This window comes from Papaver somniferum, chromosome 2, assembly GCF_003573695.1.
Source record: "Papaver somniferum cultivar HN1 chromosome 2, ASM357369v1, whole genome shotgun sequence".
NCBI lineage: Eukaryota > Viridiplantae > Streptophyta > Magnoliopsida > Ranunculales > Papaveraceae > Papaver > Papaver somniferum.
The window spans coordinates 175,096,792-175,119,597 of record NC_039359.1 but is presented as its reverse complement, the minus strand read 5'-3'; positions in this window follow the sequence as shown (position 1 = coordinate 175,119,597).

The window sequence follows — 22,806 nt, the reverse complement described above, 5'->3', positions numbered from 1 at the left end:
TTGATTCAAACGCACAACCTGTGATATTTCAATTATAAAGATAAAAAATATAATGCGAAAAAGAAATAACACAAACACCAGAAGTTTTGTTAACGAGGAAACCGCAAATGCAGAAAAACCCCGGGACCTATTCCAGATTGAACACACATTATACTAAGCCGCTACAGACACTAGCATACTATAAACTAACTTCGGTATGGACTGTAGTTGAACCCCAATCAATATCACATTGATCAAAGGTACAGTTGCGCTCCTTACGTCTCTAATCCCAGCAGGATACTATGCACTTGTTTCCCTTAGCTGATCTCACCCACAACTAAGAGTTGCTACGACCCAAAGTCAAAGACTTTGATAAACAAATATGTATCACACATAAAAGTCTACGGTAATAGATAAATCTGTCTCCCACATAAATACCTACAAGTTTTTGTTCCGTGTTTTGATAAATCAAGGCGAACAAGAACCAATTGATAACCCCGACTTATATTCCCGAAGAACATCCTAGTATTATCAATAACCTCACAATAATCTTAATCGACGCGGCGAAAGAAGATATTTTGGAATCACAAACGATAAGACGAAGATTTTTGTAATTACTTTTATATCTTTCCTATCGGAGATATCAATTTCAAGCCAATATTTACGATGTACTCAATACGATAGAAACAGCATGATCAGATCACACAACTATAAGAAAGTAGTATCGGTCTAGATTCACAATCCCAATGAAGTCTTCAAGTCGTTAACCTACAGGGTCTCGGTAGAAACCTAAGGTTAATGGAGAATAGACTCTAGCTTATACAACTAGTACCACACAGGATGTGTGGGGATTAGGTTTCCTAGTTGCTAGAGTTCTCCCTTATATAGTCTTTCAAATCAGGGTTTGCAACCAATGTTAGCTTAGTAACAAAGCATTCAATATTCACCGTTAGATGGAAACCTGATTAGATTCAAGCTAATATCTTTCAACCGTTATATCGAAAACTTAGCTTGTTACACACAAATGAAATGCACGTTTTAGGTTTGTGTAACCGTACCCAAACATGTACATTCGTTGGTTCAACAGTAGTTAACCAAATGGTTAGCCATATGAGCACTTTCATATCAACCATATTCTTCTTTACCATAACTAGTTCCAATGACTCAAATGAACTAGTTAGAGAGTTGTTTCAATTTCTTAGATCTTATAGAAGTATACAAGACACGATTTGATTCACTTGAATCAATTCATGAACTTTATAGCCACGATTTGCAAACTTGCATTCCTTAGTTAATATAAGTATAAGTTCACGAATAATCATTTTTAGAAAATAACCAACCTAAGTACGCGAACTAGGTACGTGGACTTAAGTACCCGGAATAAGTTTGTAAATAGTTCACAAACTCCAGCATATTTTCTCGAGAAGAAAACCTCTGTGGGTTCGCGGACTCTGTTCCGGTTTCCTGAGCAGCAAAGTACGCATACTTTGGTTCAAGGAATAAGAACTTATACATGTATGTGTTACCAAAAAATGCTTATATCCAACAATGGTGATATAATCTAAACTCTCATTTCAATCATTGAAACATTCTTAGATGACGTTATATAGTTGTTATTCACAAACCAGTTTCAAGTGATTGAAATATAACATGACTTTCGTCACTAGGTAAAGATGAACTTGGCCAAAGCGAAATCTTACCAACACATATTTCGAGAAATAGATAAGCGAGATAAACTCGGCTCAAATAGCAAATGTGTATAATCAAAGTCTATATAGCAAAACGAATTTTGTATCAAGATAGGAGATAGAGTAGATAGACTTTTGAGTGATAGATAAGTTCAAGTCTCCACATACCTTTGAGTTGATGAAGTTCCACCAGTTCCTTGAGTAGTTCTTTGTCTTGTATGATGATCTCCATGGAGTTCTTGAGCTCAAATACACTTTCTATCCTAGTCCTAGACTTAGCTATAGTAGACTAGAAATCAAGACTTATATTTTTGATCACTAACATTGACAAACATGCTTGAGATAGCAACGCATGCGAGTTCAACCGAGCAGTGATCTAACATCAAGAATAAAAGATGAACTTGGTTAAAGCGAAAGCTTACCAAACACATATTTCGAGAAATAGATTAGCGAGATAAACTTGGCTCCAAATATCAAATGTGTATAATTGAAGTCTATATAGCAATACGACTCTTGTCTCAAATAGGAGAGAGTAGATAGACTTTTGAGTGATAGATGAGTTCAAGTCTCCATATACCTTTTTTTTATGAAGTTCCACAAGTTCCCTTGAGTAGTTCTTTGTATTCATTCGATGAACGTCGTGAAGTCTAAAGCTCAACTATACTTACTATCCTAATCTGAGACTTTGCTATAAATACACTAGAAATCAAGACTTATAGTTTTGGCAATTAAACTTGACAAACAAGCTTGAGATAGCAACGTTTGCGAGTTCGACCGAGCAATGGTCTAACAATCTCCCTCTTTTTCAATTTTAGTGAAAAAACTATCAATACATATGGATTACAAAATAAATAAACTTTGTAGATTCTCATCCAAATGTTTGATCTCCTTTGTTCTTCAACATTACTTGAAATCTTCGTCACTTCCAAGTACTCCAATGATTCTAAATGTGTTCAACTCGTATCATAGTTGTTGAAGAACCGTAGCTATAACAGTGAGAAAACAATAGCTCTCAATCATTGTTATACAGTGTCATAGTATTATTACACAACATAAAAGTTTCATTGTATCACAACTTTGACAACAATACTATGGTGATATGTATCACTCCCCCTTAGTCAATACTTCATCTCCCATGAAAACCACTCCCCCTTACATAATGATCCGTAAACCATATGTATTTGTAGTGTAAACTACACATTAATTCTCCCCTTTTTTGTCAATATAAATTGTCAAAGGTACGAAAACTAGTGGGATCCTAATGAAATTTCCATAGAGATACTTCATGACCAAAAGAGAACCACATATAAACTTTGTTTAGATGCAATCGAATAGACGAAACTAAATGCATTCATCAAGGAGTTTATAAAGATACAAGATAACCCCTATAGTATTCCACAGCCGCACTCCCCACAAAGATTTGGAAATTAAGCACAAGTTCAAGTAAGAACTCTCCCCCATAAGATGTCGTCCCCAAAGGAACAACAAGAACGACCTTACTTTCACAAGAAAAGAAGGATTTCTTTGGACATTAACAAATCACATGAAACATGAATTTGTATCCAAAATACTCAATTAAATTAATCACAAGAGAACCCATGATTAATTTAATAGCAAATGCTCAACATAAGTAAACTTACGGAGCCGCATAATATTTACACAAAGATGTGGATCATGACAACCAATACTGCGGAATATTCAAAGATTCATTATTTGTAAACAAAAGTTTATATATCTTCCATCAATATTTACATACTGACATAATAGGCTTAACTTTTGTTTGTCAAAAGTTCATTCAATCTTTTATCAATATTTGCATAATGACATATGAAGGACTTAACTTTTGATAACGTATGGGACAACCATAGTTCACGAATGCAAACACACATATCCCATAACAAGTTGCAATATATAAAACCATAAAGATTAATACTGCAAAATCATCTTCCAAATAAACTTTAGAATTTAAATAAATAAATCTAAAAACCTTACAAGATGAAAATCGTTGGAAATAGTTATGTGTACTCACAATAATGGCTATTCTAAACCCTATTCCTTCTTAAAACACAAGAATAAATTCTCATAAGAAGTTTCCTAGGCAAAAAGAATTATAACTCCTAAGAAGAACGCAACCGAAAATCATCAGACATGACCATCAACCAAAGATCGAACATAAACAAGTTCATCAGTTGCTTTCTTCAGTTCGTTTTTCAGAAATGCAAGATTCTTTTTTGCAATTCCAAGTTGTTCATGTACGACATCAAAATCTCGAAGAAGATTCCCTACCAATTGAGATGACATCTGAACTGGAAGTTTGTTTTCATGATCAACAACATGGTAGTAAGTTATGAAAATAGGGTTCTCGTGAAACTCAATAACCTTGCCCTTCTCAACTTTGTCTTCCTTGTTGCATCCATCCATTGTGCATACCACAAAAATTCAGGAGAACTTTTAACGTTACAGAACGTGTATGTATCAGAATAATATGAAAAACATGATACATATATATATGAGTGCTTCATACGGAAACCCTAGGGTTACTCATATACGTTCGGTAAGGATCAGGTGTACGAACACTAATGGTTACGAACCAGGTTCAAAACCACGAGAGTAATGGAACCTAATTTAGAAGTAGTTTTTGTAGAAAATCAAAGACAAATTCTAAACAAATTGACAGATAGTCTTAGCTCAAAAGAACATAAGATAATTGTTGATAAACAACAACTCACCCGTCAAAAGGAAGAAAGCATAAGTTTTTTCAAGGTAAGCAACAAAAAAAATTCTCAAGAGTTATTGATCAAATATATTACAATATGTAATAATATGCTGGAGCAGAGCTCAACAGTAGCATGATCATAGTTATATTTTTTTTTGTTAAAAAAAAACAATGGTAATAATACAACAAAGACTACTTTCTCAAGACAAAAGAATTTCTTGAGAATTATGAGCATCCTCACACAGTACAAGGAGGATGTTATTTTAAGTAGTCAAGTTGTATTTTGATGAACATTTTGCTCATCAAGGATATTGACATCTTCCTTTTTTATTCCATGAAGATCTTCAGAAAAACAATAGGGTTAGTCGAAAAATAATTAACAAGAGGAGGACAAGAGATACCTGAAACCGCCGCCTTCCTTGCCTTCTTAATGCTGCGTTTGAGTATGTTTATACTCGTATTGAGCTTCGAGACTCGATTATTGATGTGAACGTAGTCTTGAGCAGACATTTTAGATTCAATACTTTCTTCAGTGAGAGGCAAGGATCTCGAACAATGTTTTCTTCCTCCGATGACTTTTTCTCTTCACGGAGTAATTTGAAGAGTCAGTTGTCCATATGACATTCTTCCCTTTACAATTGTAGATTTTTGTGCCATATTTATGATTAAGAATTGGCTCATCAAAACACTTTTGTTGATTACTGACAAAACCTTTTACTCCAACAAGATGAGAAACAGGTTTAATTACTTCTTTAGACATCCATACAAGAATGTTATGAAGTTTTTCATTCCGCAGTCGGAAACGACATCTCCTTTCAAGGTGACCTTTGTTTCTGTAATAATAACAGTTGTAGGGAATGTTCTTGATTGTTATCATATGAGCTGTTTTCGAAGGTGGACAATCCTTGTTCCTAGGAACATTAGCTGCTGAGTGAAGTTTTTCACTTTTGATGTCGGTGAGATTTTCACTTAGAGACTTGTCATTAGCACTTACAAAATTGATCTTACTAGTACTTGAAGCGTCTATTCCTTTATAAACCAGACCACGTGTATCACAATGTTATTTACAAGCTCCCATCATAGAGGATGATTTTGTAGAGATAGAATTGAATCTTTTAAGATTCACTTCCAGTGAATTGACCTTATCAAGAGCAGCAGCTTAGATCAGCCTCCAATTGTTTTTCTCTGGCGAGAAGACTGATTTCTCTGTCGTTAAAACATTTTTATTGAGATTCATATATTTCTTCAGATTCTGCAAGTCTTTCTTTCAACACAAAGAGATTTCGACGAAGATTATCACATTCAGACCTTTTTGTACGCACATCTTCTTCGTGATCTTTAACAGTAGATTGTAAGAGTTTGTAACCACAATCATAACCCTTAAAGAGTTTTCTCAATTTCTTGTTTTATTTACAGAGAGGTGTCAGATAATCATCCAAGCAAGCTGTTGACTTTTCTCTTTTTAAGATATGGTCAAAGAGATTGATATATTGAGAGACTTCCTCATCAATACCTTGTCCTTCTTCTGAATCACTTTCATCTGAAAGATTATCCAACTGTTCATCTAGGCATTTTTCCAGTGGAACACAGTTTCAGTCAAAGGAGAAGATATGAGAGATTTCTCAGAAGACTCAAGACTTTGAACCAAATTAGAGTGCTTCTGAACTGGTGTAACGTTGTCAGAGATAACACTATTGTCCATAGAGTCATATTGCTAACAAACACAGACTTATGAGGTCTTAAACGTGTTTGCATGCTCTGATACCAATTGAAAAAGCGAGGGTCTAACAACCACACCCAATATTATTCTTAGCAATCTTTATGGACTAACTCCAATATACTTTCAAGAGCATCAACTAGATAGTCATACTCAATATTAAGAAAAGTATATCAAAGAGTTATTGAAAAGATGAGGGTAGCCAAATACACCACAATCTTTAATTATCCACCTATAAAAAGTATAACAAAGAATTATTGAAAAGACGAGGGTACCCAAATACACCACAATCTTTAAATTATCCACCTATAAGCCCTCTTACCGAAAGTGATTGTCTATGGAAAAAGTTGAGACAATACAACAAATCGGTATTCACACTTTGTATGATCGTCTATGGATACGAGATCGAGACAATACAACAATCAAAGTATGATTACTTGATAATAGGTGTTGATGGTGGTTTTTCGAATAGGGCTAAAATTGTAAAACCAAGTATTTAATGCGCTAAAGCCCTGCAAGGGTATAAATCCATTTAAGAAGTGATGAGTGCAAAAAACCTCTTCACTCATTGAGCAATTCAATATGTATGAAATTCATTCAGAATGGTGCAACAATCCCGAATATTCTATGAATTTTCCTAGTAGCATTATCCATTTAATGCATTGCGTGCCTTGTATTTTCCTATGATATGTTCTGCAAGAGGACCCTCAATGTTGGCATGAAATGACGATTAATTTTCACTCTCATTAGAGTAGCATGAATCTCCCGTAGTGTCAGTATTGAAGTTTGCATGAAAGTACTCGCACATGCTGCATCGTTCTCTGACAAAGAGATCTTCGTATCGACGCGCTTTTAAGAAGCTATCTCAATCGAACTCGTTCAAATTCCTTAAGGAAAATCTAGACTGTCCATACCAGTCTCAGAAACGATCACGGCCACACAAGTTGGCCGCGCAATTTAACAAGCCTAGTCAAACCCTAGCAGGAATAGGGAATTATCGTGATGACCACCGGCGGGCCCACTTATGCCCTAGCCGGTCGAACATCACCATACATCTCCTAGCGCCATCAAACGCCAACCCTAAGTAGGGTGGCCGCGCTACTTGGGAGGAGCTCGAACGAGCTTGAACTGTCCAAGACAGTCTCAAAACCATCGTAGTCGTCCAACTTCGCCTGCTTGCTTGGACGGGTTAGATGATCCCATGAGCAAGTAGGGAAACGCTGACATGCACACCGGCGGCCCTACTTTCTCCTTTCTCGAACGACTTGCCCATGGTGGGGCCATTGAGAAATGAAATGCTTTCCCAAACCATGGCAAGCGTGATGTTTCCAAACCCTAAATTGGGTCGCGGAAATACACTAGCGTCTTAAATCGATCACGACCATCCAACTTAGCCGGCCTATTTGGATGACGTAGATCGCGTTTAGGACCATCATAAAGGTACGCATGCATTCACCGTCATCCCAACATTGTCCCACGTGATCGATCTCCCTAAAGGAGGTCAACGGAATACCAAACCGTTTGGTCAAAGTCGCGTGGGTGTGGCTGTTTCAAAACCCTAATTAGGGTTTGCGGCAACACACATCTATCGTAAATTGATCGTGACCATCCATCTTCACCAGCCTAAACGGACGGTGTAGATTTAGACTCAAGAGGTCCCAAGGATGTCAACGTGACCACCGTGAGCCCACCTTTGCGTGTGACCGGCCGGCTTATGCAGACTAGGTCCCGGCGCCTCGAAACACACGCCCCAAAGGTGGCATGCCACACGTCTTTAAAACCCTTTGAAACAATATATTTTTGTCGCAAATCGATCACGACCACTCATCTTTGCCGGTCAAATTGAGTAGTCTAGATCGAATCTTTGAGGGACCAAGAGGTGTAGACATGCACGCCAGCGGGCCGTCTTCACGCATGCCCGATCGGTCCATAAAAATTGGCGCTAAATGCTTGGATTCGATCAGACAAAGAGGGAAGGATGGCGCACCTCTAAAAAACCCTAAAATTCCTTCAACAGCAGCAAACATGTGCCGTAAATCATCTCGTCCGTCCAACTTCGCCATCTTGGTCGGACGGCTTGGATTAAAAACAAGGCGACCAATGGAGTGCCTCAATGATCACCATCCGCCACTATGTCACAGGGAGTGATCGACCAGATGATGGCCCTCCGTGCGGCCTCCAAACAATCACTCAAAGATGGTTGGACGTGCTGCCATTTTAAGACCCTTAATCCGCGACTTATTCAATCAATCTTTAAAACAACGATGTTTCGTGTATGCTATTTCTTGCGGCGGGTCCCACGACTTGACCCACTCATTCGAGACATCAAACATGTCACAAACTGGGGGATACTTACTGGGGTATTGTTCTGGCGGTTTACAGCGTACAACGCGCCCATTACGAGAACGTTGCAGGAAAGGTGGACGGTTAACGGTGATGAGGGAAGTGCGCAAAGGAGTGATCGTGTGACAATCACCTACATGACCTCACTACTCCATCACTCAACTTCCTTCACTTCCTAAGAGATGAGCGCTCAAATGACTTGTATAAATAGGTTCTTCAACCTATTTTCAAACAACACGAACAACACAAGTGTTATAAACACAAGTATCCAGAAAACACCAAGAACTGATAGCTTAAATTTTGCAAGCCAATTCCACATTCTGATACAAGTCATAAACAACCACACCTTCATAATTCAACATTCTGATCTCAAACACCTTCTTCGCTTCCCTCCCTAAGATAAACCCCTTCCCCTTCACTTTGTGACCGAATTGAATCTGGAACGACCATTTCTTGGTTTAGGCCAGAGTCTTACAGATTGATCTCTCGAATCTAAAAGTACTCCCGTGCAGTGCATTGTTTAGGGTTTGAATTCGTTTCTCATCAACACACCCAAAGTTACCAAAAACAGCAGAACCAGTTTTTACCCTCAAACAATTGGCGACCACAGTGGGAGATTGATCTCTCGGTTGCAAAATCAGTTTCTCAAGATTCATTCCAGTTTTCTCAATTTTAAAAGGGTAGATCTTATATTCAATTCAATCATTAGATTCAAGAACCAATTCCAATTCTGGTGTTCCATTCACTAAGAAGCTTCACAAAAATGCTTTTTCAAGCAATGCTACTGGAAATACCTTGGATAGCTGAGCACCAGTTGATCTCCCAGATGAAAGGACCAGAAATCCGCGTGGAGACACAAGACGCGACTACTACTTAGAAGAACGCAACGGCTTCTCTCGAGATCCGGATGGAGCAATCACCTTTTCTGCAACACCACAAGTGTTTTATGGAGCAAGCCAGAAATGCCTCAAAAAGTCCACACCCAGAAAGACGAAGTGAAGATTCGCGTAGCCGTTGTTTCAGTATGGAGATAGTCGACAATAAATTCAAAACCAGTGGAGTCCTGGGAAGACACCTGCAGAGGTCACAAAAGAAAAGGTCTATCTCTATTCCACCACTACTACCAATTTAAGATCAGGAGTATCCGCTATCACTTCATCAACAAAACGTGTAGATCCAAAATATGGTGTAATTCCGAGAATTCGTACACCTACAATAACAAAGGAGGCTTGACACATATTCAAATCATCACAAAGGGTTCGCCTATCATGTCAACTCGGATAGGAGCGAGCCCCGGACATCTTCAGGTCTACTGGAGCCGACACCTCAAGAGAACAGCCTCAAGAAGATAACGATGCCCGCGTCATCATGTCGGGAATGAATCCGCAGTTTCGGCGAATCACTCTGTTAGGAAGAATGTTTTAGCAAACAACGAACATCGAAATGATCAAGAGATGACGGACCCGAGGTACTTCCACTGCCACATATTCATTCATCTCTTTACCAGTGAATGCAACGGCCTGAAGCATATTCTCCAAAGGAATATTAACTCGTGAGAGTTACCCCCTTTCTCCGAAGGTTAACGTGCGCAGTTTCATCGAAGTGATCGAACCAACTACGGGTTTTTCGAGGCGTGCCATAACAACTTGGATTCGAAGAGATCACCCTTGGAGAATTCAAGTCTCGTTCAACGGATATCTTGTGAACGAGTAAGTTTCCTTAAACAATTTTACATTTTAAAAGCCTGCTAGGGACTTGACGCATACGTCCCACATCGAGGAAGGAAGTCAATGATGCAGTTTTTCCTAGACACCACATTATCTTTCTTTTACATGTTTCCCTTTTTATGCAACATTTGCAATTTTTACGAGATACTTAGAATGATCGAATTCAAAACCAGAATGCCGGATTTCAGCCGATTCAAACATAATTCCTTTTGTAGATGGGGCAAAATGAGTTGCTGTTTTTTACGGAATTGAGAAGACGACCGTGCGGAGGAAACTCCTTGAACCGAGCGAACTTTCAAACCTCACACTTATGCACTTCAAGAAAGGAGTGCTTTGAATTCGAGAGATCAATCTGTAGTACTTCGGCCTAAACCAAGACAATGGTCATTCCAGAGTAAATTCGATCACAAAAGAGGATGGGTCGATCTGTATGAGGGAAGCTGAGAAATGTGTGAGATCAATGGTGATCGAAGATTGTAGGTGTGTTGTATATTCTGAAAATAAGATAAGTTCTGAATGATTAAATTTGCTCTGTTGAGAGTAACTACTCAGACGTTCAGTTGTTAATCTCATGTTGTCTGTTTGACGTAAGATTGTCCTCTTTTCAATCATAATTCAGAGACTTATTTATATTGCTAGAATTGTAAACACCATGATCCCATAAAGTGTGACAGTTGATGGAATCAAAGAGTGGAGAAGTGGAAATCGTGTTAAAACCAGTTTCTCAACATGCGGAAACTTGGTCGATTTTCCATCCACTACTTTGTTAACTCTTTCAACTGATTGCATGACTTTCTCACATTCTCATCGTGTGTATGAACAAAAGTGCCATAGACCGTCAGACCAAAACCCTAGTTAATATCCCCCATGTGACACGATTGATGTCTCGTGATTGTGGAGTCTGCAAGGCAGACGTGTATTTAGTTAGTCAGTTGCTGACTTCATGGGACGATGAGTCCATGTTTTACTGAGTTGAACATGATTTGCAAACGTTCTGAAACTCATGAAGAATTGAACATGTCTGTTGAGACAGAGGTATAATTGTCAAGTAAACTTTGATAGTTAAGGTGAGCAAATATTTCTCATTCGGTGAATTGTTGAATATTGAGAGTTGAACCAATATTCCTTGGTTTGAGCAAATATTGCTCATCTGAGCAAATGTTTCTCGTTTGATAAATAATTGGTAGCATGGCCAGATAAAATATTAAATTAAGATACTGGCAACTGGACCGAGTATAATTAATAAAATGTTGATCATGAGATCGTCGTAAAATTATTAGCATTCGAATCTGGAACTATGAACCTTGGACTCGAAACCCTAATTCGATCAATTTGATGGTTCATTGAAAATTAACCACAAAGTGAAGGAGGGACCGTCTACATGGGATCATGGACCGACCATGTAGCGCCCATATGCTCGAGTGAGCAAATACCAAGGCCTCTTGAAGAGTTGGTGAAAGGATGATCTAATGCTGGTTTAATCATTTATTATTAAAATAATGCTCGTCTGAGCCTTAGGTGATAAAACCTAATTAATTATGAAGAGATGAGGGACCGTCCAAGGGATCATAAAACCTGCCTTGGTTGGTTACGGGATCGTCTGACGATCATTCTATGAAATTCCAAGTTGTTTGGAAGAGTTTTGGACCCAATACGTGCAATTGCGCAAATTAGGTCAAATTGTGAAAATGCGTGGGACCGGCTACTTGCAAGCCAAAGAGCCAACCTTGGTCGGTCAAGGTAACATGCTCACATTGCCATAGTGTCCGTGTCTCATTCCTGAGAATTTTTATATTTTCTGATGTGCGTTTGAGCAACATTTTGAGAAAATATGACGAAATCAGGGTTTTTGCTGAAACTGAGGAAACTTCATGAGATGAAGGAAAAATAATAATAAAATGAAGGAATCATGAAGTGTGGTACCATCTATGGCCAAGGCATGGCCGTCCGGCCAATGAGCCCGGTCTCATGGCACTTTTCCTAATTTTATATTATTTTCATGATTTTATGGAAATATCATGAAATCAAGGAGTTTGTTGAAACCCATGATTTTTTTGTTGAAATCAAGGAGTTTACTTGTAGTGAAGGAGTTTCCATGAAGTGAAGGAGTTTCCATGAGATGAAGAAAAAAAATAATAATAAAATAAGGGCGTGTGGGACCGACTTGGGCATGGTCGGCCGTGGAGGGCCCGGTCCCGTGAGCTTTCTCTAATTTTATGTATTATTTCATGATTTGAAGGAATTTTAATAATTTGAAGGAAATATCATGAAATCAAGGAATTTCATGGGATCAAGGAAACATAAAAATAATAATAACAAAATAAGGGGCGTGTGGGACCGGCTAGGGCCTGATCCCACGAGTTTACTAATTTTTATTATTTTTTATGAATTGAAGGAAATATCATGAAATTATGGAAATACCAAGAGATCAAGGAATTTCATGGGATCAAGGAAATAAGAATAATAAAATAATAAGGGATGCAAGGCGTGGGACCGGCCACAACTACCGCATAACCGCCGGCTAGTAGGCTTGGTCCCGCACACCTTTCCTAATTATTTTATTATTTCCTTGATGTGAAGGAAACACCATGAAACTGAGGAGTTTCCTTGAAACGGAGGAATTTTGCTAAAATGAGGGAATTTTCGTGAGATCAAGGAAAATAATATAAATATGATAAAATATAAAATTGGGCGTGGGTTAATATTTTATTATTTATTATTTTCTTTCCTATTTTGCATAGGTTCATCGTCCCGTCGTATTTTGAGATGCTCGTTCGTGCGTTCAGGTGCTCGTTAGTGCATTATTGTTGAGTACACTTGCATCATTTTGGTCGGGGCTTACTTGAAGGTAGCTCAGATGCCCGTGTGTTGAATATTTATTACTAACCCATGGAATTATGCTGGGAAGAACCATAAATTGAAGTAAAGAAATATTATGAAAAACATTGAATATTTTCCAGGGATTCAGTTAATGAATCTAATGATTAATTGATGGCTCTATACTAGTACGATCGTCTAGGAGCATTAATTATTCAGGAATTGAGTGATATGAGCTTGTTGAAGCATCATATTCCTTCTATATGGTCAGGGAAAACATATTTACATCCTGAAGACGTTATTGCTCTATACTAGCAGGCAAGATATCTAGGAGCCGTCTAATCTTGCGATTTTGTATGGAAGTAATTACTGAAATTGCTCAGTACTCATGAGATATGTCGTTGCCTCCGCTGAGAGACTACGTATCTGCATATACTCTGAGAGACAGTATTCTCAGTCAGAGATTTGATGAGAGACATGAGATTCAATACTCATCTAATTGCTGGATCAGAAGTACGTATAATTATGGGCTTACGATTTTAACCCTCGTGGAAAATCCACCATCTACATTAAGTCCACTGCTTAGTGAGGGACAGTCATGTTCCTCAGTCAGCATTGAATGGTGATTTTCCAGTTCTAAACAATATAAGTAATTTAACTTAGTCGTAAGATAAGACGTTACCGGATTTTTGATAGTACGACCAAACCACGACTTGAATGAACATCCCAGTGGCATGATAGAGCATTGTCTAACGAGCGTAAATTGGTGTAGCACCGCTCTCTTTTTTTTATATCTTTTTCAGAAGTTGATAACTTATTCATGTGTTGTTCATGTTAAAATTATATATACATATGCATGTATAGACGTGAGTTTTGTAAAAACCCTTGTTTTAGGAACAAACGTTTGTTCGATCGTTAGTTTAAGAAACTGGCAATAATCCCTAATATAGGAGAGATTTTTTTTTTTAAATATGTGAGATTTTAATAAACTCTCGTTTCATAGGTGGATGCTTGTACGAGAGAATTTTTTTTTTTTGAATAGACGTGCGTCTGTTAGTAAAAATTTTGTCTATGAGCTTTCATGAAAAATTTATTTTCGATATGTAAGCTTTCACAAATTTTTGAAAATATACTCTCGAGGGAGCAAAAATATATATGTATATATGTTTTTCAAATTTACGTGAGTTTCACGTTAAAACTTATTTTTTGTAAAATCAATGTTTTGATTTTGAACAAACGTTGAAAGTAGACAATTATACATGGTGAAATAATGTCTGTATGTGAGTTTTCACAATTGTAGAATGGACGTCTCTCCAATTTTTGAAAAACCAGTGGATGTTAAAATTCACGAGGGTTGTTCATGGGTTTATGAAAATCAAGTCATGATTTCGAATAATGAATCTTGCTCGTCTTTGCAGGTTTGAAGGAACGAGCAAGTTTTCGAAATTCTGATGTTATAATCACTACAGCTAGTAAAATTGTAAATAGGTAAGAGTTGGATTGTTACCATTTTGTTACGTGTTTGTTATTGGTATATCCATGATTCCATGTCTTTCGCCTCAGATAGTGGTGACTTCCGGTTACAATCACCCTTCTGGCTCTTCCGGCTAACGCTCCAGGAATATCAAGTCAAAGATGAAGACTTATGCGGATGTTCATACCGAGATGAATCAACCTTTCAGAGACGCTGGAAAGCTGGTACTTTGTATGTATCTCGATCATCTGGGAGTCATCTGTGCTAAGATATATGATTTCTAGGTATTAGCATATGCGGAGAGAAAGCAGGGGGACGTGATGAAATATCACAGAAAATAGCTGAAGATGAAAAGCTTATATCTTATCAGTAGAAGCAACGCCGACTTCAGCAAATGAGACTATCGGTTGAAGATGAAGTCAGGCTTTGCGTTGATGGTGTAGATCCTGATTCAGATGTGGATGAACGAAGAATTTCGTCATCAAAAAATTCAGAAGTCGGTCTTTCAGTAAAACGTTGTAGAATCTTCGTCCGATGTCGTATCTTCGCGGTCTACCTATGTTTTTTCATCCTCAGAATATTTCCAAGCTTTAACAAAGAATATTTTCGAGTGTTGAGCATGTTTAGGGTCTGAAATAGGCGAAACAGTAAACTTCCAGGAGATATCCAGAAATTTTTCAGCTGGCATGTAGTCCAATGTTTTGGACACATCTCTTTGCTCGTTTCTCCAATTGCTATGAATTTTGGATATGTTGTTGCGGACATATATACGAAGAGAATGGTATATGAATTATCCCTAGATTCTTCACCAATTTCACCCAGATCGCTTCTTTGTGCGGGACAATGTAAGATCATCTCAGACGAGCTTGTCGTAAAACACTCTTGTTGTATATTTGGACCATTATCTTGTGTTTTGAAAGGTTGGTGAAGGATTTAAATGTCATTGATTCATTTGAGATCAGGACACCTTGATTGATACATGAGCATGGTGCTTGCAGGCATCTTGTTTCGTCGTAGAAACATCACTTCTGAAACCCTGGTCACGGGACCATAACTGAGGTTGCTCTCAAGAGGGGGTGGTGTAATGACCATGGTTTCATGTCCCGGTGGTAGCATTCCTTTTATGATGAATGATTAGCACATGAGAGTCTGGTGCCACGGGTCTTGGACTGTGAAACTGATCCTCATGATCAGTGGACCGTCAGTCCCCAGTATTTTGTTAAATCTCTTCTTTTCGTTTTCTCTTTTTCTGTAAAGACTTGGATAGAGGACCCAGGTATAAAAATTGATGTAAAGACCTAGGTGGTCTAAGTTGGAGCTATCTTGATGAAGTACTTAGATCAAGTCTTATGGTGGAAGAGTTCCATCTTCCATCTTCCACGCCACCTCAGCATTTGGAATTGTGGATGGAAGTGCAAGTGTAGTGGTGGAATAGTGAAAACGCTATTCTTAATAGCACTAAAAAAACGCTATTCTTAATAGCGCTAAAAAAACACTATTAAGAATAGCGCTTTTTTCTCAGCCGTTAGATTTCAACAACTCATTTTAAATCTACGGATTAAAAAAAAAACACGCTATTCTTAATAGCGTTTTTATAGCGCTATTCTTATTGGCGTTTAGATGGATTTCACGGACCCTTCCACCAAACCATGGAACCTTGCTTTGATTTTCTGTGGAAGACCCCAACTTGGAAGCCACTATACTTGACATTCCATGATTTTTCCACACTTGGAATAGGTTGGATTCCACCATAAGACTTGCTCTTAGTGGAAACACCTGGTGGACGCCGATCGACTGCGGAAGTTATGAATCCCGTCTAAGAATTGCTGCTTGCATGTTGTACGCTCTGGAAGCTGTAGGAACTTCATACAACGTCGGAATTCGATGCTTGACCCCAACTTTTGAAGCTATGATACTGAGTTATCACATGAGAAAAGAATCACTCAATTTGGAGTTGTAGAGGTCAGCCAACGAAGCCTGCACATTTTTAATTTGTAATCCCGTACAAATTTTTCATATTTCGTAGACCTGACGGTAAAGGCCATATCTTTCAGCTCGTATGTCCGATTGAGGTTCCCTTTTGATATGTTATAGAAGAGACATAGAAGAACATCTTTCATTGAGGACGCATTGTCTAGTTCCTCACCCATTGGTACGTTTTTGTAAACCCATGTCCTGAAGTGTGTTGTATCTCATTTGTAAAGGTGATGAGAACATCTTGTAGAAGACTTTGGATTGTGCCCACCAGTCATGAAAGCTTTGGGAAGGCTTTCATGTGAGCATGTTATCAGGTCTACACATCTTGATATGAATCATTAGTGCTTGGAGAAGTCCGCTTCGTCGAGCAATACTTCAGAGAATGGTTAATTGATGAAGCACTGTCATGAGGATGTTGCTCTTGAGACCGTTGTTGATGCTAGATCACGATTGAAATTTCTCCAGAAATTCTTGTTGATGCTGAGACCATGAACGAAGTTCCTCCACGTAACCTTGTTGATGCCGATACCATGGTTGGAGTTGCTCCAAAGACCGAAAAATGATAGAACCATGATTATCGATATAGCCTTTGCTCCTTCATCTAGTGAGCCTTTTACATTCACGAACTATTTGGTGATTTGAGCATTCATAAGATGAAGATTTTCTAGGATTTCATCCCAAATTCTCCTGAATATGACTTTACTGTGAAGTGGCTTCGTCAGGGAATCAATGTTGTTGTGGCAGATAGCAGCGTAGTCTTAATTTTGGATGTGAGGAGAAAAAGTTCCTTGGTCGTGAAAGGCTTGTGATATAGATAGGTTCCATTGATGAAGTTTCATGGAATCACATCAGATTGGAAATTCCAATAAGATCAAGTCCCCAGTGTATGTTGAAGGACTTTGTGCCATCCATGGATGAATGATGTTGCATCTGCTTCAGAAGTCTTATCATGGGATAATGAAGAATTAGAGATTGTAATTTAGTTACACTTTGATTGCGCTGGTGTTGAATCAGTGTGTCATCGTCGAGATATTTTTGCTGAAACCAGATACGCCATTATCGAAGGTGTACTCTTTGATTGAGAGTACAATTTGAAGGCTTCTTAGATGCTTGAGCGTTGAAGCATACATTCCTTAAGTATCGAATGTATTAGGGGTTTGATCATCTCGTCCCTGGCGTATCTTATGTTGATCCATCATACCTTTCATTGTGGTGGTGGGATTCGACACTTGTGCAGACATCAGAGCTTTCTGATTTTGTGGAACACATGGACTTGCAGGAGAAACGCCCAAAGTGTTCTTTGTCAAGTTTGGACATCATCTCGGTAATGAATGTTTCAGTGCTTGATTCGGAGAAACGTCATGTTCAACCACTTGGTAAAATACTAATACGGTGAAGCTACCATTCATAACATCTTGCAGAGTTGCTAGCAGAATTGAGTCCCCATGTAGGATAACATGTGAGGAAATAAATGACATAGACATGGAATGAGACTTGCCTGAGTGAGGAACTTCTTGATGAATGACTATGCATCTTTTGCAGGTTCTTGCTTCAACCTCGTCAAAGTTTGAAATTCCTCCAAGTACTCTGATGATGGAATGTCCGTCAAATCTTCTGGATCAGAACTTTCTTCGTTGGAGAGATGTGCAACCAAAGGCGCTTTGTCAGTAGCCATCTTCTTAGTATGGATCCATGCTCGTCTGAAGAACATGTCATATCCTGGATCTTCCTGATTATGTGAAACTTGGTTTCTGCCCAGGTTGAACTTATGTTCACTTTGAGAGTGATGTAGCCATAAGTGTTTCCGAGCGGTCCTTCAAGGTCTCTGATAGAGATGGGTTCACGAGTAACTTCTTGTTGAGTGATGCCTGCGGATCTGAGGGTTTTCATTGGAATGATGTTGATGGTGGCGTCATCATCGATCAACATTCTTCTTCTGAATTCATTTCCTTTAAGATGGACTGTGGTAAGTAGTCCCCAGTCGTGCATCTCCTTGTCTGTGGATGAAAGTTCAAGGACTATTTCCGGGATGGACAGGTGTCTGACACAATGTAATTCATTGTTGAACATATCTTTTCTTTGTACCTTAGACAGATAGATCAATTCACAGATATGCTCGATCAACGATTGAACTGCTTCTTTGACTGGTTGTTCGGAGAGTGTAAAGGTTCTGATTTGGAGAGGATTCTACTCCTTTAGTCCCCAATTAAAGCTATTGTGGATCAACCTTCTCTTTAAAGATGTGCTTCAAAATATTATAGTTACCTGGATGATTGATGAATCTATGACGGTGACAGTACCTAGGATTCTCCATTTTTCTTCAGTTGGTTCTTTCCTGACATATGGCAACTTGATTGCACCATCCTGGATCCATAATTCTAAAAATTTGATCACCTCTTCAATGGGAAAAGGGAAGTCATCTTCTGCTTGATCAGCTTCCGTGTTGGGTTGGAGCTTGTGCATTCCGAGTTTGATTATCCTTCTTTTGTGCTTTTTAAGGAGCTGAGGAAGTATGCTTGTGTTGTGGCTCGGCTTTTTGTTTGCTCCCTTCTGCAACAACGTTTGTGGAAGGTTGGAGGCTGTACTGTTTGTTGATCAAACATCTGCTACCTCGAGTTTCTCGTGGTTCTTAAGCTTTTGTAGCTTTAGCTCTCTCCAGTAAAGCAGGTGCGGTAGTTGCTGATCTCTTAGCTTCTTCATGTAGTTATGAAAAGGTCTGGAACCGGAGGTTTTCCAGTAAAGCTCTGTAGACCGGGATCATTCCATTGATGCACAAGTCTACAAGTTGCTGCTCTGTGATATTTGGATCATAACAGTCCAGGGCTTGAACTCTGAACCTTTTCACATAATTATTAGGATGTTTTTTGCTTCTTTGAAATATCCTTCCAAGATCAGAGAGGGTGATTTGCTCTGAAACGAAGAAATATTTTCTGTAGAAAGCATTAATCATTTCTCCCTAACTGGTGATACTTCCTGGTGCGATGTTATTGTACCAAATGTATGATCTGTCTGAGACTTTGAGAATTCCTTCAGAAGGACGACATGATTGTGTTCATGCCTAATGATTCTAAGAATCGAGAGACATGTTCTCGAGCATTTCCTGTTCCATTGTAAAGCGTGAACGTTAGAGAAGTGTAGACTTTCGGGAGAGGAGTTCTCTGTGTGGAAGCAGGATATATGGAGGTTGGTGACGTTGGACAGATGCTGTCTTGTCTTTTCCTCGATCCTCTAAAAAGCGCTCCAGGTCTTCACGAGTGATGAAACTTGCAGGTTCCTTTGCTGGCGAGTCATCTGCATACCTGCGGATTTCTTCATCATTTACAACATGGATTGGAGTGACTTCAGGAGCAGCAGCCGAAGATGTTTCTTTGGCTTTTCCTTTCTCTTGAGTTTTCTCTGACATCTTGTCTGTAAGAGTCTTGAGATAATTGCATAATTCCTTCTAAGTGGCAGCCATGTCAACCTGATTCTTGGCAATAGTTTCTTGCACTTTCATGAGATCACCATGGTAGGCAGATTTTCTCTGACTTCTTTAGGGGGACGAAGAGAGGATTGTTGATGGCGCCAGTACCGTAGTTTTCAGGGGTGATCACTGAAGCACCAATATTCGGAGGAGTTGTATTGGCAGGTTACGCTGGAGGAGTGGTATTAGCGGTACCACTAGAGCTTGTAATGTTAGGGTTTGGGTGTTGAACCTGAGTTGGTAACTGAACCAGACCTTAGACCGACCATCTTTGTGAGAACTGAGATTGCAACCGAGAGAATGATCTCCCACTGTCGTCGCCAATCTGTAGATGGGGAAAAACGAGTTGCTGGTTTTTTAGGAATTGAGAAGACGACCGTGCGGAAGAAACTCCTTGAACCGAGCGAACTGTCAAACCTCACACTGATGCACTGCAATAAGGGAGTGCTTTGAATTCTAGAGATCAATCTGTAGTACTTCGGCCTAAACCAAGACAATAGCCGTTCTAGAGTAAATTCGGTCACAAGAGAGGATGGGTCGATCTGTAGGAGGGAAGCTGAGAAATGTGTGAGATCAATGGTGATCGAAGATTGTAGGTGTGTTGTGTATTCTGAAAATAAGATAAGTTCTGAATGATTGAATTTGCTCTGTTGAGAGTAAATGCTCAGACGTTCAGTTGTTAATCGCGTGTTGTCTGTTTGACGTAAGATTGTCCTCTTTTCAATCATGATTCAGAGACTTATTTATATTGCTAGAATTGTAAACACCATGATCCCATGAAGTGTCACAGTTGATGGAATCAAAGAGTGGAGAAGTGGAAATCGTGTTAAAACCAGTTGCTCAACATGCGGAGAGTTGGTCAATTTTCCATCCACTACTTTGTTAACTCCTTCAACTGATTGCACGACTTGCTCGCATTCTCATCGTGTGTATGAACACACGTGCCGTAGACAGCCACACCAAAACCCTAGTTAATATCCCCCATGTGACACGATTGATTCTCGTGATTGTGGAGTCCGCAAGGTAGACGTGTATTTAGTTAGTCAGTTGCTGACTTCATGACTTCATGGGACGATGAGTCCATGTATTGCTGAGTTGAACATGATTTGTAAATGTTCTGAAACTCATGAAGAATTGAACATGTCTGTTGATACAGAGGTATAATTCTCAAGTAAATGTCGATAGGTGAGAAAATATTTCTCATTCGGTGAATTGTTGAATATTGAGAGTTGAACCAATATTCCTTGGTTTGAGCAAATTGCTTATCTGAGCAAATGTTTCTCGTTTGATGAATAATTGGTAGCGTGGCTAGATAAAATATTAAATTAATATACTGGCAACTGGATCGAGTATAATTAATAAAATGTCGATCATGAGATCGTCGTATGAACCTTGGACTCGAAACCCTAATTCGATCAATTGATGATCAATTGATGGTTCATTGAAAATTAACCACAAAGTGATGGAGGGACCGGATACATGGGTCATGGATCGACCATGTAGCGCCCATATGCTCGATTGAGAAAATACCAAAGTCTCTTGAAGAGTTGGTGAAAGGATGATCAAATGCTGGTTTAATCATTTATTATTAAAATAATGCTCGTCTGAGCCTTAGGTGATAAAACCTAATTAATTATGAAGAGATGAGGGACCGACCAAGGGGTCATAAAGCCAGCCCTGGTTGGTCACGGGATTGTCTGACGATCATTCAATGAAATTCCAAGTTGTTTGGAAGAGTTTTTGACCCAATACGTGCAATTGCTTAAATTAGGTCAAATTATGAAAATGCGTGGGACCGGATCCTTGCAATCCAAAGATCCAACCTTGGTCAGTCAAGGTAACATGCTCACGTCGCCAGAGTGTCCATGTTTCAGTCCTGAGAATTTTGATATTTTCTGATGTGTGTTTGAGCAACATTTTGAGAAAATATGACGAAATCAGGGTTTTTGCTGAAATTGGGGACACTTCATGAGATGAAGGAAAAATAATAATAAAATGAAGGAATCATGAAGTGTGGGACCGGATATGGCCAAGGCATGGCCGTCCGGCCAATGAGCCCGGTCCCATGGCACTTTTCCTAATTTTATATTATTTGCATGATTTTATGGAAATATCATGAAATCAAGGAGTTTGTTGAAACCCAGGAGTTTTTTGTTGAAATCAAGGAGTTTCCTTGAAATGAAGGAGTTTCCATGAGATGAAGGAAACAAATAATAATAAAGTAAGGGCGTGTGGGACAGGATTGGGTATGGTCGGCCGTGGAGGGCCCGATCCCGTGAGCTTTCCCTAATTTTATGTATTATTTCATGATTTGAAGGAATTTTCATAATTTGAAGGAAATATCATGAAATCAAGGAATTTCATGGGATCAAGGAAACATAAAAATAATAATAAATAAATAAGGGGCATGACCGGCCGTCTAGGGAATGACCGGCCGTCTAGGGCTCAGTCCCATGAGTTTCCCTAATTTTTATTATTTTTTATGACTTGAAGGAAATATCATGAAATTAAGGAAATACCATGAGATCAAGGAATTTCATGGGATCAAGGAAATAAGAATAATAAATAATAAGGAATGCAAGGTATGGGACCGGCCACAACTAGGGCATGACCGGCCGGCTAGTAGGCTTGGTACCGCACACCTTTCCTAATTATTTTATTATTTCTTTGATGTGAAGGAAACACCATGAAACTGGGGAGTTTCCTTGAAACGGAGGAATTTTGCTAAAATGAGGGAATTTTCATGAGATCAAGGAAAATAATAAAAATATGATAAAATATAAAATTGGGCGTGGGGATGGTCACAGCACGACCGGCCGGCCGGTGGGCCCAGTCCCCTGGTGCCTTGGTTAATATTTTATAATTTATTATTTTTTTTCCTATTTTTCATAGGTTCATCGTCCCG